This window comes from Vicugna pacos, chromosome 14, assembly GCF_048564905.1.
Source record: "Vicugna pacos chromosome 14, VicPac4, whole genome shotgun sequence".
NCBI lineage: Eukaryota > Metazoa > Chordata > Mammalia > Artiodactyla > Camelidae > Vicugna > Vicugna pacos.
The window spans coordinates 12403481-12416759 of NC_133000.1; the positions used below are offsets into that span (position 1 = coordinate 12403481).

Sequence of the window (13279 nt, forward strand, 5' to 3'; positions counted from 1 at the left end):
TGGATATTATCTGAAAGTAACACAGGCCCCCTGCCTTGAGGGAGCTGTTAAGAATTTGCAGACAATGCCCCCAAATCAATGTATATGCTCACATAGGCAAATATTTGCAATTTGCATTATGTGCAATAGACACATGTTTGGTATTTTTAAGGGACAGTCTACATGTTTCATCTGAAAGAGCAAAATGGGTCCCCACCAGAGCCAGGGGACACTTGCAGCTCGCGGGGGGCCTGAGGGTCTGAAGCTGCGTGTCCTCTTGCTGGCTTCCCCGCCAGCCTTCTGCGTGGCTTTGGCCAAGTTCCACGGGGTGTGGAGCCCAAAGCTTGCCCACAGGATAGCATGGCTCGCCTGGCAGGAAAGCGGGTGTTGCAAATTGGCGCGCTACTTCAAAAGAACTGGAAAACAAAAGCAGATGTGAGCTCTGACATACGCTCTGGGAGCTGGGGGAGGCCAGCAGGCAGTAGAAAGGGAGGCACTTGCTTTGTTTTAAGCCAGCCAAGTATCCAACTATCGAAGGAGGCAGTTTGCTCAACTGATGCTTTTATAAGTGAACCAGCCTTTACATACTGGATTCTTTCCTTCGGGGGTGTCTCGAGAAGTATGTATGTGTTTCTCTTTGTCATTCTTAGGCTTCTCCTCTTTGCTTCTCCATCTCACCAAACAGAAATCCATCGGTGAGAACCGAAGTCTCTTTCTACTTGAAGACGTAGAAGGGCCTTGTAGTAATCCTTTCTAAAAAGGAGCCCCAGGAGCCCCAGGACAAAATATCACTTATAACATCTGGTAACACCTTCCTCTTCTGCCAGTAACGTCGAGTGGTTTTGCAGCCGTGCGAAGAATTGGTGAGGTCCGCTCAGTTCCACTTCCTTGTCAGACCTGAGCGACACTGAAGGCACAGCCTTTTGGAACCTCTGAGCGTTTAGGATGCTGAGGGCGAGAACGTGCGAGCTCCCACCATGAAGGGGCGTCTGCAGCCCGGCAGGGGGAGGAAGGCAGAGAACCACCGCAGCATCGTGGCACCCTGCCCGCCAGCGGCAGAAGCTGGCAGCCCCCCTGAGAAATGCAAACAGCGTTCCTCCAATTAGTCAGCTATCATCTGGGAAGCCTTTGTTGAGGAGCCTGTGGTTTGGAGAAGCAGTTGAAGCCCCACAAAGTGATTAAGTCTCTGGTTTTGAAGACCTGTGACAGCTCAGCAGGGAAGGAGGGCAGATGAGAGAAAAACAGGGCAAGGGAAAGCAGGATACGTGTCATAATGTAGGGTGACTGGTGACATTTATACTAAAGGGTTTAAGAAAGGAGGGGCGCATCCTCTTGTCAGCATCCTTCAGAGAACTTTTCCTTCCACCTTTCTGCTTCCTCCTCAGTCTCCCCAGTCTCCTTGGGGCTCTGCTGGGCCCGTCTCCTCCTCATTCACACGCTACCCCTAGGCAACCCCCAGTGCTCCTGTGGTGCCAGTAACTCCCTGCAGATTCCTCCGACCAGAGCCTCAAGTCAGACCCTTCTCTTGAGCCTCACGCTATACCTCTAACTGCCCGCTGGGCTTCTCTACCCCAGTCCTTCCAGAAACATCCAACTCAGCATGGTCAAGACAACTCACTGCTTTCACCCAGTCTTGCCCTCAAAGCCCGCCCTTCATTCTCTATGTCACATCTTTGTGAGCAGCGTGGTCACCCACACCACGCTCACCCTGAGTGAGTCTCTCACAAACCCACCCCCTCCTCTCCATTCCCATCACCATGACTTTAGTTCAGACTCCATTCATGTCCCACCTGGATTGCGACCCGAAAGCCCCATCTCCCGTCTCATCTCCTTCGAATCAGTTCTTCACAGCGTTATCGTGGTACTAATTAACACAAGATGAAACATACTGTGTAACGGGGTTTCGCTCTGGTCTTGGAACTTAGTCTGGAGTCCCATTACTGAGAAACCACAGGCCGCTCTGAAGAACCAGGCTCTCCCTTCCAGGGATCACTGACAAGTGGCCAAATTAGCCATAGATCAATCACTCCCACCACTGCTTCCAACGTAGCTCCGCGGAAGACTGGAGCTCATTAAGTTATTAGGGACGAGGGGGTCACTGAGTCCTGGGGTGAAGGGAGAGAATGTGTTGGCTTTTCTCCTCTCTTTCTCATAGGCACACTGTCCCTGGAGCCAAGGATCACAGGACATAAGAGAATTTTTCATGGAGAGTGGAGGTGCCTGCTAAGAAGTTTACTGGAGACTCACTGTCCAGCCTTGATGCTCACTGGATGACATTAAGCTGGAGCCAGTGACCCAGAGCTGAGCACAGGAGAGTTCTCGGGAGAGCTGAACTTGCCTCCTCTGGAGTTTGTGACCCATGTGAGGATAGGGGCAGGAGCCTGCCTGTCTCCTGGAGTCGCCCGGAGACAACTCACACGGGGGACAAGAACCAGTGGATCAGCCTGAGCGCCCAGCAAGGACACACACACCTTCATGGGAAAGGCGTGCCAGGAGGGAAACCGGGCTACTGCCATCTTCAAGGTAGTAAAGGACCAGGGGGTTTACTTTTGGAGACAGAGGCTGGGGAGGTATCACAAGAGGAGACGTCCAGAAGACATCACCCATGTCAGAGAAGGACACAGTACAGAGATCTTTCAGAGTCTCCCCAGAATGAAAATGAATTCACAAATAACCTTCTCCCCTTTTCCTTTAATCCTTCCATCCTCAGGCCCCGTCTTGGAGGAGCCAGAAACAGGAATGATAGAGCAAATGCCAACTGCAGTTTCCAAGACGCGGCTCAGGATCGAGCTGAGGGAACAGAAGCAGTTAGGGATTGAACGTGAGGTTGGTGTTTGTATTTAGACACTGCTGCACTTTTTGATATCTGTAAATGAGTCCATTGTCAAAGCAAGACTGTTCTTCTAGCTAAACGTGTCTGGAAGCCTACAGGATCTTCTAGAGATGTTGTCAAAGACTGAGGACGAAAGATCTGGCAAAACACATTTAAAAGCAGCACTGGGAGAAAAACAAAGTCATGTCTCACGTTCCAAAGTCAAAAATAACGTGTCACTCCTTTGCTCAAAATCCCTTAGTGGCTTCCAAACATAACTCTTGGCGCATAATAAGCATAAATGTTTTTTAAAAAAATAAATGAATGAGCACATCCATATTAGAAAGAAAAGCAAGCCTACTCTTACCCACATATTTCTGACCTACAAAAAATAAAGACATGGGGAAGGCAGAGATTCTGCTTTGTTATTAAACACATTTTTACAATGTTAGGTAGACTATGAATTGACTATTTCTTGTTCTTCCTGACTCTGCCCCACTTGCCCCCAGTATAATGTCTATATCTGTTTCTGTATCTATGGCTACATCTAAATCCATATTCTTATCCATGTTGTATCTTATGTCATCAATGAAAAGAGAAAGAGAGATGTTCTTTGCTACGGCCTTCATTACTTTGAGTGCTCATGGAATGTTTTACCATATTCAACTCAGTAACCAATGAAGATAAAGAAACGGGACAGACTTTGTTAGATATTGATATCTGCATAGTTGTCCATATCTGTAGAGATTTATAGATACAGATATTTCTTTTCCTACATGACACCCCATACATGATCCAACCCTTTGTCTCAGCCCATTTCACCTTTGCTACTTACAATCCTCTTGAAATGTGGCTGCAACCAATCCCTGGGGACCCTCTGTGGCCATCATACTGAACCCAGTGGTAATTGTGCAGCTAGCATCGTTAGCTAACTTCAGGATTCCCACCCAAAGCACAGGGAAACTTCCTAGAAAATCCTTTTCACTTTTGATAAAGCCTAGCTCCCAAGATTTGATTCTAAGTCATATTCTGGTAATCAAAAAAATAAATAAACATTGAATGTTTCTTTCTCTTTGCATTCCTATATCAACAGCCCTGCAGATGGCATTTTGGGCTGACTTGATAGAAAGTCTTAGAAATGCAAAAGGGGAAATAATTTCTTCTTTTAAATTACCTTGATACAAATTTGAGCCATGAACTGGATCAGGCGCTGTGCTTGTATGTGGAAATAAAAAGATGAAAGAGATATGGCCCCAGGGTGCAAAAATGTTCCTTCTGATGGGGATTTATGTAAATGAATAAATATAACACAGAATGAAAAATGTGGAGATAGACTCAATGCTCAAACTCTCCCCAGCTCCTCAGTTTCTCCTTTCTCTGCCTTCATTCTGTGATGCACTGAACACTGGCTAGGCAATGGCAATCCCAAAGCTAAGACACCTCATTTGGGCTCAGTTATTTAGCAGTTTATCTGGAAAGGCTAAGAGAACACATCTTGGACTCTTACACTTTGGAAAGCAGTCTCCTCATGGCGCCCAAGGTGGGGAGCTGGGAGGAGTGGCAAGAAATGATTCTTTTTCTAATGGGAGAGTTTCAAAGAGATACTAAAACTCTGTTGTCATGCAACATTTTGAAAAACTGAGTTAAATGTGAATCCGAATCTATACCTCCAAAAGTCAACAATAACTACAGATTGAATAGCTTTTGTAATAATATTGATCTGGAAAGTTGGTAAAACTAACACCAAAACATTAGTTCATAGTTTTAAGCAGGAGAGAATGGTACCATCTCCACTAAATGTGATTGACCAAAACGAATTTCTAATTTCTTATGTAATTTTTACCAAGCGATGTGTTGCTGCAACAATAGTGATTCAAATAAGAATAGAAATGTCCCATCAACTCGACAATCTTTGCCAATCAAGTACTAAATCAGAATCTCACACAACTACAGATACTTTCCCCTGCAAATAAGTAACTTGAGGACTATTTTTGCTGTGGGGTTTGTGAAGCCAGGATCATTTGTGTGAATCAAGTAACTCCTTTTACAGCATTGTTTTTCAGATGCTCTGCTACCCCAAAATCATATTTGACCTTGTGGTTTCCTTTAAAATGGTCCACAGGAATTAAATATGTTAATGAGTTTACTTGGTTCTAAATATTATTAGCATAATCATGGGACATTTTAATGCATCCAGTTATAATGCACCCGTATTTGGTACAAGCTTTAAACAAAAGGAAAGTAGCTCTTCAGCAGTGCACAGTGGGAATGAGGGCTTGTTTTATAAGTTCATTACCGATACTTTTATAAGGTTAATGATGCTGCTTTGATAATGGATCTTGAAGACCTTTCCACAGTACAAATCCTTCCAGCCATGATTTTACTGTGTGTAGAGAGAACTGTTAGCTATAAAAATCAGGAATTTTTTAATCAAGCATGTACACATTATTCCAAATGACCTAAATATGAGTTTAGTAAAGAGTTGAATTAGATGTCTTGGAATTAATGTCTAAACCTATTCTAAATTTTAAAACTGATGATGAGAGATCAGAATCCCAGCTGTCAGCAGAAATCTGTGGGTTCGGGCAGAAGAAAGCCTGTGGCCCCAGCTATGGTTGGACTTAAGAGCTCTCCCTACAGACCTTCTCTATATTAGAAAACAAAACAAAATACAAAACCAAAACCTCTTCCTTGGAGAGTGTAAAACACACAGAGCGGAAGTCTGTAAACAGAGCACAGAGCCCCCAAGTTCATGCCTATTTTATCTTAACCTCCTCCTTCTAAATGTTCTATTCTTAGAACATTTTGATTCTGTTTTTGTGTATGTTTTAATTTATATACTATTTCATACGTTAAGTAATTTCTGAAAAAATAAATATACAGGTATTGGAGAGTTCAGATATTTCACCAGAAGAGTGAACAATCTCTGTAATGCAACATTAAGGTACTTCCGTGTGTCCCTCCACCACGAAGTTGCTTTCATCTTCGAATGACACAGTGACGAGCAATGAACTTAGGGACACGTGGGATAAAGCTCACTACGTTCTAATGACGTCTGTGATTCGGTCTCAAGAAACTGCTTCATCTTGTAGTTGTGCTTCTGGAATCTGGTTAGATGTAATATATATTACATTTAAATGGACATAGTGTCTTCGACTGTGATAAAAAACACCTTTTTAAAAAGATATTCTTAGCGGGTGGGTAAAGCTCAGGGGTAGAGCGCATGCCTAGCATGCATGAGGTCCAGAGTTCAATCCCCAGTACCTCCATTAAATAAATAAACAAACCTAAAAAGATATTCTTCCAGAAATTTGCATATTCCCTCGCTACTTCAATGTGCTAAACATTTAATAAAAGTTTCCTTAATGTCTACAACCATGTAAATTCACACAGATATGTTTTGCTATTTTCAATCTTGAATTTATTTCCCCCCCTCAACTTGTTTCTTGTTTTACTGGAATGTTTAATGAGTGGGAAGAGGGGGGAAAAAAAAAGAAAATAGAGAAAGAAAAATAGAAGCTTCTAAATATCAAAAGTGAAACTGAGATTATTTTTAGGCAAATAATAGTAGAATCTGCTACCATGATAATCCTCTGCTTGGGGTAACGCTTTTCTTCCAAGGAACTTAAAACACTTTATAGACAACTTAAAATCACATGGTGAATCCACCATCAAAACTAAAAACAAGTTACCCCCTGCTCTATTTTTATTGATAACTGCCTTTGAGACTTATTCCTGAGGTCAGGGTTTAATTACTCATCTGAGAAATGATAGGGGACATTTTAATGGGACGAGGGAAAAATAAAAAGGAGAGAAATGGAACAGGAGAAAAATTGAAAGCAAGCATCATGGGTTATTTTCCAGTTAACTTTATTTCCTTCTGTCACTTGCCACCTCTACAAAATTTAATTGGTCTCCATCAGGTGGTGTCCAGATCCCAGTTTGGTGATTACCTTCTGTTCCTACCAGTTTCAATTGTCTCTTTTTTAAGTTGCTGGCGCTGCCACTTGGTGGAATTGCATTTCTTCAAGGGACGAACTATATGCTGAGAAATACGTTTTGTGTGCTCACACTATAGACTAAACAGTCCCACTACATGTGCTTGAGACTTTCTCATAAATATTCTTCAAATGTACTTATTCTACAAGGTGTGCATGAGCATCTTTCTAGTGGTGAGGGGAGGATATAGCTCAGTGGAAGAGTGAATGCTTGGCATGCACAAGGTCCTGGGTTCAATCCCCAGTACCTCCATTTAAAAAAAATTAAAAATAAATAAGTAAGTGAAAAATTAAAAGCCTAATTACTTACCCCCCCAAAAAAATTTACAAATTGGGGGGTATATCTCAGTGGTAGAGAACATGCTTAACATGCATGAGGTCCTGGGTTCAATCTCCAGTGCCTCCATTTTTAAAAAAATTTTTAAAAAGAGAGATACATGAAGTTAAGTGCCACTAGGAGGCCAGGTAGTATGAACACCAAGAGCTGACCACTGGGTCAGGCAACGTGAGGGTCACTGGTGACCTTGTTGAGGATTTGGTGGGGGAAGGGGCCAAAAGCCTGTTGGAAATGGGTTCAAGAGAAGCTGAGATGTTAGACCAGCTAGTACAGTCAAAAGCTTGTGCTGAGAAGGGAGGAGAGATTTGGGGCAGTGGCCGGCGGGGTAGTGACGGGCACCACAGCATACTTATTTGCTGATGGAAAGGATCTAATAGGAAAAGAAAATTGACAATGCCAGCAAGATAAGAGCATGATCATTCTAGAAACTGCTTCAAGATATCACCCAAGTCTTCATTTTTAATCTAAAATGGGATAATAATACTTGCCTAACAGTTTTGTTATGAAGATTAAATTAAACAATATATGTGAAGTACTTCAAAAGATGTTTAAAATTATATACATATACAATAATTGCTGAAAATTATAAGGCACCATATATGTATGTATATATTCACACACAGACACTTTGAGCTGAACTCAAGATTCCAGGGCTCTGGAGAAGATGAGATATGGGGCAGCTTTGTGGGTACTGCCCTTCATCCATGGAAAGAAGCAGTTGTGGCAAAGAAAAGTGGTCAGAGGCTTGCTAGCTATTTGGCCTTGAGCACGACATTTAACTTGTCCAAGTCTCAGTTTCCTGGCCTATAAAATGCATAATAAAGTCCCTGCCTTAAAGGATTAATATGAGGAATCGAAAGGGTTTATATCAAAGTTCCAACATGTAGTAGACGTTTAACATATTTTTTCTGAACTACGGAAGCCAAGCCCCTGCCCCCACATCAGTCGCTCCATCTTACAGATTTTTAAATTGTCAGTCAACGTTTTTCAAAGGTGCTTTTCTGAACCTCTGTAATTAAAAAGATTTCAAACCAGCAATAATTTAAAGAAGCTCTTCATTATGTCTCTGAAAAATGGGGCAAAATCTTGGTGGTCTGAGCATCGTAGCTATATAATAACCTAGCGCAGTCCCAATACTGACAAAATAAGCCGATCGGCCTCTGTATGGGCCATGAGACAATGTCGCTCCTTACGAAGCACAGCTGTGTGCTTAACGAGAGGGCCAACATCAGCCTCTGCTACCGAAGATATTTATTGGTAGTAATTTTTGCTATGGAGGAACTGTTGCCCACGTCCCATGCCCTAGGGAGCAATTGCTCCGTGTAAGTTGTGGCCAGTAGATCTGTCAGCTGAGCAAAAGGATGGCTTTGAGTGTTTTTGGAGGCCACCACACGTGTAGGTCAGTTACAGGAATGTCAATAATCCAGACCGAGGACGATGGGAAGGAGTCTAGGCAGGAAGCGTCTCTTGAAACCACAAGGATGGCGTCCTCCTCTAACGTTTACGTTATAAACGGTCAAGGACAGTCAGCCAGTGCGTCCACAATTAGATCATCTTAGGAAAACTGTCAACCATTTTGTTTTTTAAAACTGACTCCAGAGAAGAAAGCCACAACCAGTAGCACAATGGTGGCTGAGGCTGGGTTCTTAAGCAAAGTAATTTTTCTGGCTTCTTGAACTTTGATGATCTTCCTTTCCTTTAAGATACTTTTAAAAAGTCCGTACAGCACACCAGTGATCAGTTAGCATCAACTTTTATGTGATGAGATGCTTATACATGGGTTCTAATTTTTTGTTCGTTTTTTTTTTTAAAGCAAATTCTTTCTTTTCTTTATTTTGGGGAGGGGGTAATTAGGTTTGTTTGTTTGTTTGTTTGTTTTAACAGAGGTATTGGGGATTGAATCCAAGACCTTGTGCATGCTAACAAAAGACAGTATCTCCTTTGGAGCAAAAGGAAGGCATGCTTACTGCCTATTATAAAACATCTGGGTTCCTTATGCTCAGGGCTCCACCCCTATAATGCAGACCCCTGTGTGTGCAGGTGCTGTCCTGTCCTTCTTTGTGTCTCTATGGGGGCTCTGAGTCTTGGGGGAATAGCACGAGGAAATACTGATACCCTTACTACTGCTACTGTGTGAGTAATGAAGTCCTCTGTCTCTGATTTAGGTGTCTCACGTCTTCTGCTAGCATCCATGAGGCTGCCAGGGGCTAACTTCCTAGCTTGCAAGAAGGGTGAAATGTCAGCCCCCTTCCAGTTTTGGTAGTCATTGATATGCCTTGGAAAGGCTCTGTGTGTGTACTTGTGTGTGTTTGTGTGTCTGTGTGAGACCTTCCATGTAAATGAGGTGGTTTAGAACTTCTAGAAACTAGCAAAATGACTATAATTTTTAAAATGGCTCCCTCCACCACTGTTACGTTTTAAAGCTGGTAACTAGGTTATAGATTCTTCACAGGAGACAACTATGCCTTCATTTCTGAAGTCAGAGCTCTAACAGTGCCTGACACAGAGAAGGTATTCAACAAATATCTGTGGAACCAAAGTCAAATAAAGCATGCCGCTGTAGACGGACTTTTTATTGCACAGTCTCTTTTGATTATCATTTGATAAATTTCATTGCATAATTATCAGGCTTTGGCATTATACAGGGGTGTTACTAATATTTTGAGTATTAAATAACAAAATTTTGCACTTTACTATAATTTTATGAAGAGCTACAGTTTTTCTTGAAAAGCTGATTATCAAGCTGTGCTGTGTTTCCTAATGTGTTTTGATTATCCAGCCTCACGGAGTAGAGCAGAGTTGGCAAGTTAAGATATTTTACTTCTCTCTGAGTTTCCCCTGCCTACAAAATAAAAGCAATTGGGCAAAATGAGGTTTAAAATCATTTTCCACCTAAAGACTCTGTGATTCTAAGGGACTGATCTCCTGTTTTTCTCCTGTGAATCTAAAGAATATTCATATTCACTCAAAAGTCATTCTCTTTTTAACTCACATTGTCTGGGATTCACTTTCTCTCTTTAGGAAGGCACACCTGTCTTTGCTGGGGATGGAAAAATAAAAACAAAAAATTAGTCCACCAGGAGGGGGAAGTAGTGCCAATCCCAGGCCTGATGGTTATTTGAACATCTGAGGCTGGCGTTCTCTCTCACGGTTATTCCAGACATTTCATCCCGGGGCTGTGGAGGCAGGGGGTGTCAGGTGCTCTTTGGGTCTGGGGCTGGGATGGAGTTCAAAGCTGGAACTGAAGACTGGGAACCCTCCTTACAAAGTTCCCATTAACATCCTTGGAATAGAGCACTCAAGAATTACTTTAAAAGACTGTTAAAAATATTGCTGTGTATGAAAATTCAGTTTAATGGTTGAAGCGTGGGGCTTGGAGTCAGGCAGATCTCATGTCTCGCCTGGGAATTAAGCCTGTGCCCCGGGGCTGAGTGAGGATAGAAATGATCATCTCAGTCGTGGCCCCAGCGCCGTGACTGCCCTGGGGAAAGGGTTCAGAAATCTTAATTATAGCTGTTGCTGTTCCACTTAATATTTGTCTGCCAGGTAGGCACACCAGGAAGAAATGCGTCTGCCCTCTCAGTGGCACAGGGTAGAGTGCAAATGGGGTTGAGCGTGGGGTTCAGTGAGGGGCTGGAGCGAAAGGAGAAATAACAGCTGTGAATAGATCTTCTGTTCAAGAAGGTCCTGACGAAGGTAATGTCTCCGCACCTGGAGGTTCTGAGGTTTTTTTCCTGTGCCTTTATTTTTGTTACATGTGCTAGGGAGGCAATAATTCTCATAAAGATGAATCACTCCACAGGTGTTTTGAATCAGAAAATAATGAAGAGCAGGACCTGGGTTCCGGCCTCAGAATTCCCTGCCGCCCACCCAAGGGTCTTTCATAAACAGTCTCTTAACTAGGGAATGGTGGCACTCATTCCGTTAGAACTGAATGTTTCTTTTCTTTGAAAAGTGCATTGTACCTTTCCTGGCTGAAATCTAACTTGAATGTGCTGCCAGACATTTTCTGCCACAAACTGTGATGTAGAAACCTGCCAGTGGTCCTGAGGTTCTGTGGAGGAGGATGGAGATGCCTGGCCCGGGAAGGGCGGCATCAACTGGACCTTGACTTGTGAACCTTCGATTTGAAGAGGTTAACAATATTCTACATTCATGAATTCTTTGTAGCTTGTGACCCACAGGAGAGAAAAGGAATGTGAACATCTGCATGTGTGCATGTACACACGTGTGTGTATGTGTGTGGGGGGGGGTGCTGTGCGTGTGCACCTGCACGCGGAAGCCTGTAAGAAGGCTACAGAAGAGGAAAGCTGAGGCGGAAACGTCACCGAAGCTTGATGTCAAGAGAAATCCTGAGTCAATGTTGTTCTAGGCAGTACACACAAATTTCAGCTCAGAAACTGGCAAGCTGGTTCTATTTTTCAGATGAGCAAAGTGCATACTTTCAGAATGATGGAAGACTGTTTCAACATGAATTTTAATAGGTCTTTTTGATTGATGACAAAATACCAGGCTCGACCAGACTGAGCTGAGCCACCATCATGGGATCTGGGGCGAACACTTTCTCAAGGGACCTGGTGAGCCAGACTGCACTTTGGGGAAGAGATGATTTTTTTTATATATGTATGTATCTATGTATCTATCTATGTACCTATTGATTGATTGATGTGGCCTCAACCAGGGATCTACGGGATTCTCTGCCCGATTTCAGTAGAGATTATCTGGACAAACTTCACCACTCCTCTCTGAAAGACACAGCACATCCCCAGCCAGCCCTCACAGTGCGAGAGATAAATATTCAGCATCGCCAAGCCTGAGTCAGGAGCCAGCAGCTCAGGTTTCAAATTGACTTAGGCAACTGACAGCTCCCTCTGCCTTCATTTTCCTGTCTGTGAGACAGTTTTGCTCACCCCACTAAATTTAAGAAGATGTTGAGAGAGTAAGTTCTACCACGTGGGTGAGTCCAATCTGAGCTCCTTCCAAGGATGACAACGGTTGGGGGCTGCTTTCAGGGTGGCAGCCCAGCCCAAAACACACTCCTTGGAGAACCGCCTCTCCTACCCAGAGCGCTGGGCCCCAGCAGCTAGCTCATCTGACGTGCCTCTGAGCCCCTGGCCAGAGTTCCTGGAACCAAGGGTGGACGAGGTGCGCCAGTGTCCAGTAAGCTGAACCTCTTAGTGTCTCTCTGTGTCTCAGAAATCTGGAAGGGGGACCTAGAACCTGGCTCAGTTGGTTGGGAGCCCTGAGATGAGGAGTGATGAAAAGCCGGTCCAGAGAAGCAGGAAAAGCCATCTGCAAAGGGACAGAACTATTGCCGAAAAGCAGAGGAGCAGAGATGAGCCCCTACTGGTCCCAGAGAAGACGCTGGGTCTGGACTCGGCTCCAGTCCCACATTCCAGGACTCCATGCACCCTGGCTCGTCTCCCTGACCTTGGTCTCCAAGCAACAATCTCACCTCCTTCCAACAAATTTCACTTTTTAGTATATGCTAGAGGGAGTGCATCTCTATTACTTGAAATCAAATGATTCCTAAGCTTGAAATCATATAATCCGAGTTGCTTGTCACAGAAAAGCTAGCAATGTCGTTGACATATAGGGATTCTCCACCGGACTTTTTATAAGACTAGCAGATGTCTTACAAATCCCTTTAGAAAGCAAAACAACCACCACCACGACAGAAGCACACTGGCTTCCTGCTTGTTTCTACGCATCTTTGTCTATTCAGGTTAGATCTATTTGCTTAACCCTAACACACAACCGAGCAGAATTCTAAACAGGAGCCCAGAACTCAGCCATGAGTAGAGTTTTTAATTTTATTAGTGCATTGAAAGATGACCCATCTCAAACCATTCCACAGCCAAGCTGGGTTTTGACACCGGTCCACACCCAGGTGGAATCTGGCTCCACTCACCGGCCGTGGCTGCCCCATGTCAGCGGGTGAAACATGGATGCCATTCACAACACTGATGGCCAACCCCAAATATGCTTTCAAGGGCAGCAAATGGGCCAGAAGAATGTGGGACTGAGACCAGACACTGTCCACCACCACCATCCAACCGTCACTGAAGGTGTGAGAAGCCAAGTTGCTTCTGTTCACAAGGAATTTGGGTGAATCATGACCATTTCTGTCAGCCTGAGGTTGAAAATGAAACC

The 13279-nt window shown here is 43.7% G+C and overlaps 1 non-coding gene across 1 annotated transcript; it reads left to right on the forward strand.

The window, feature by feature from the left end:
* Nucleotides 1-7123: 7123 nt before the first annotated feature.
* TRNAV-AAC (transfer RNA valine (anticodon AAC)) lies at nt 7124-7195 on the forward strand. Its single transcript has one exon. It is a non-coding gene; the product is annotated as a tRNA-Val (tRNA).
* Nucleotides 7196-13279: the final 6084 nt, after the last annotated feature.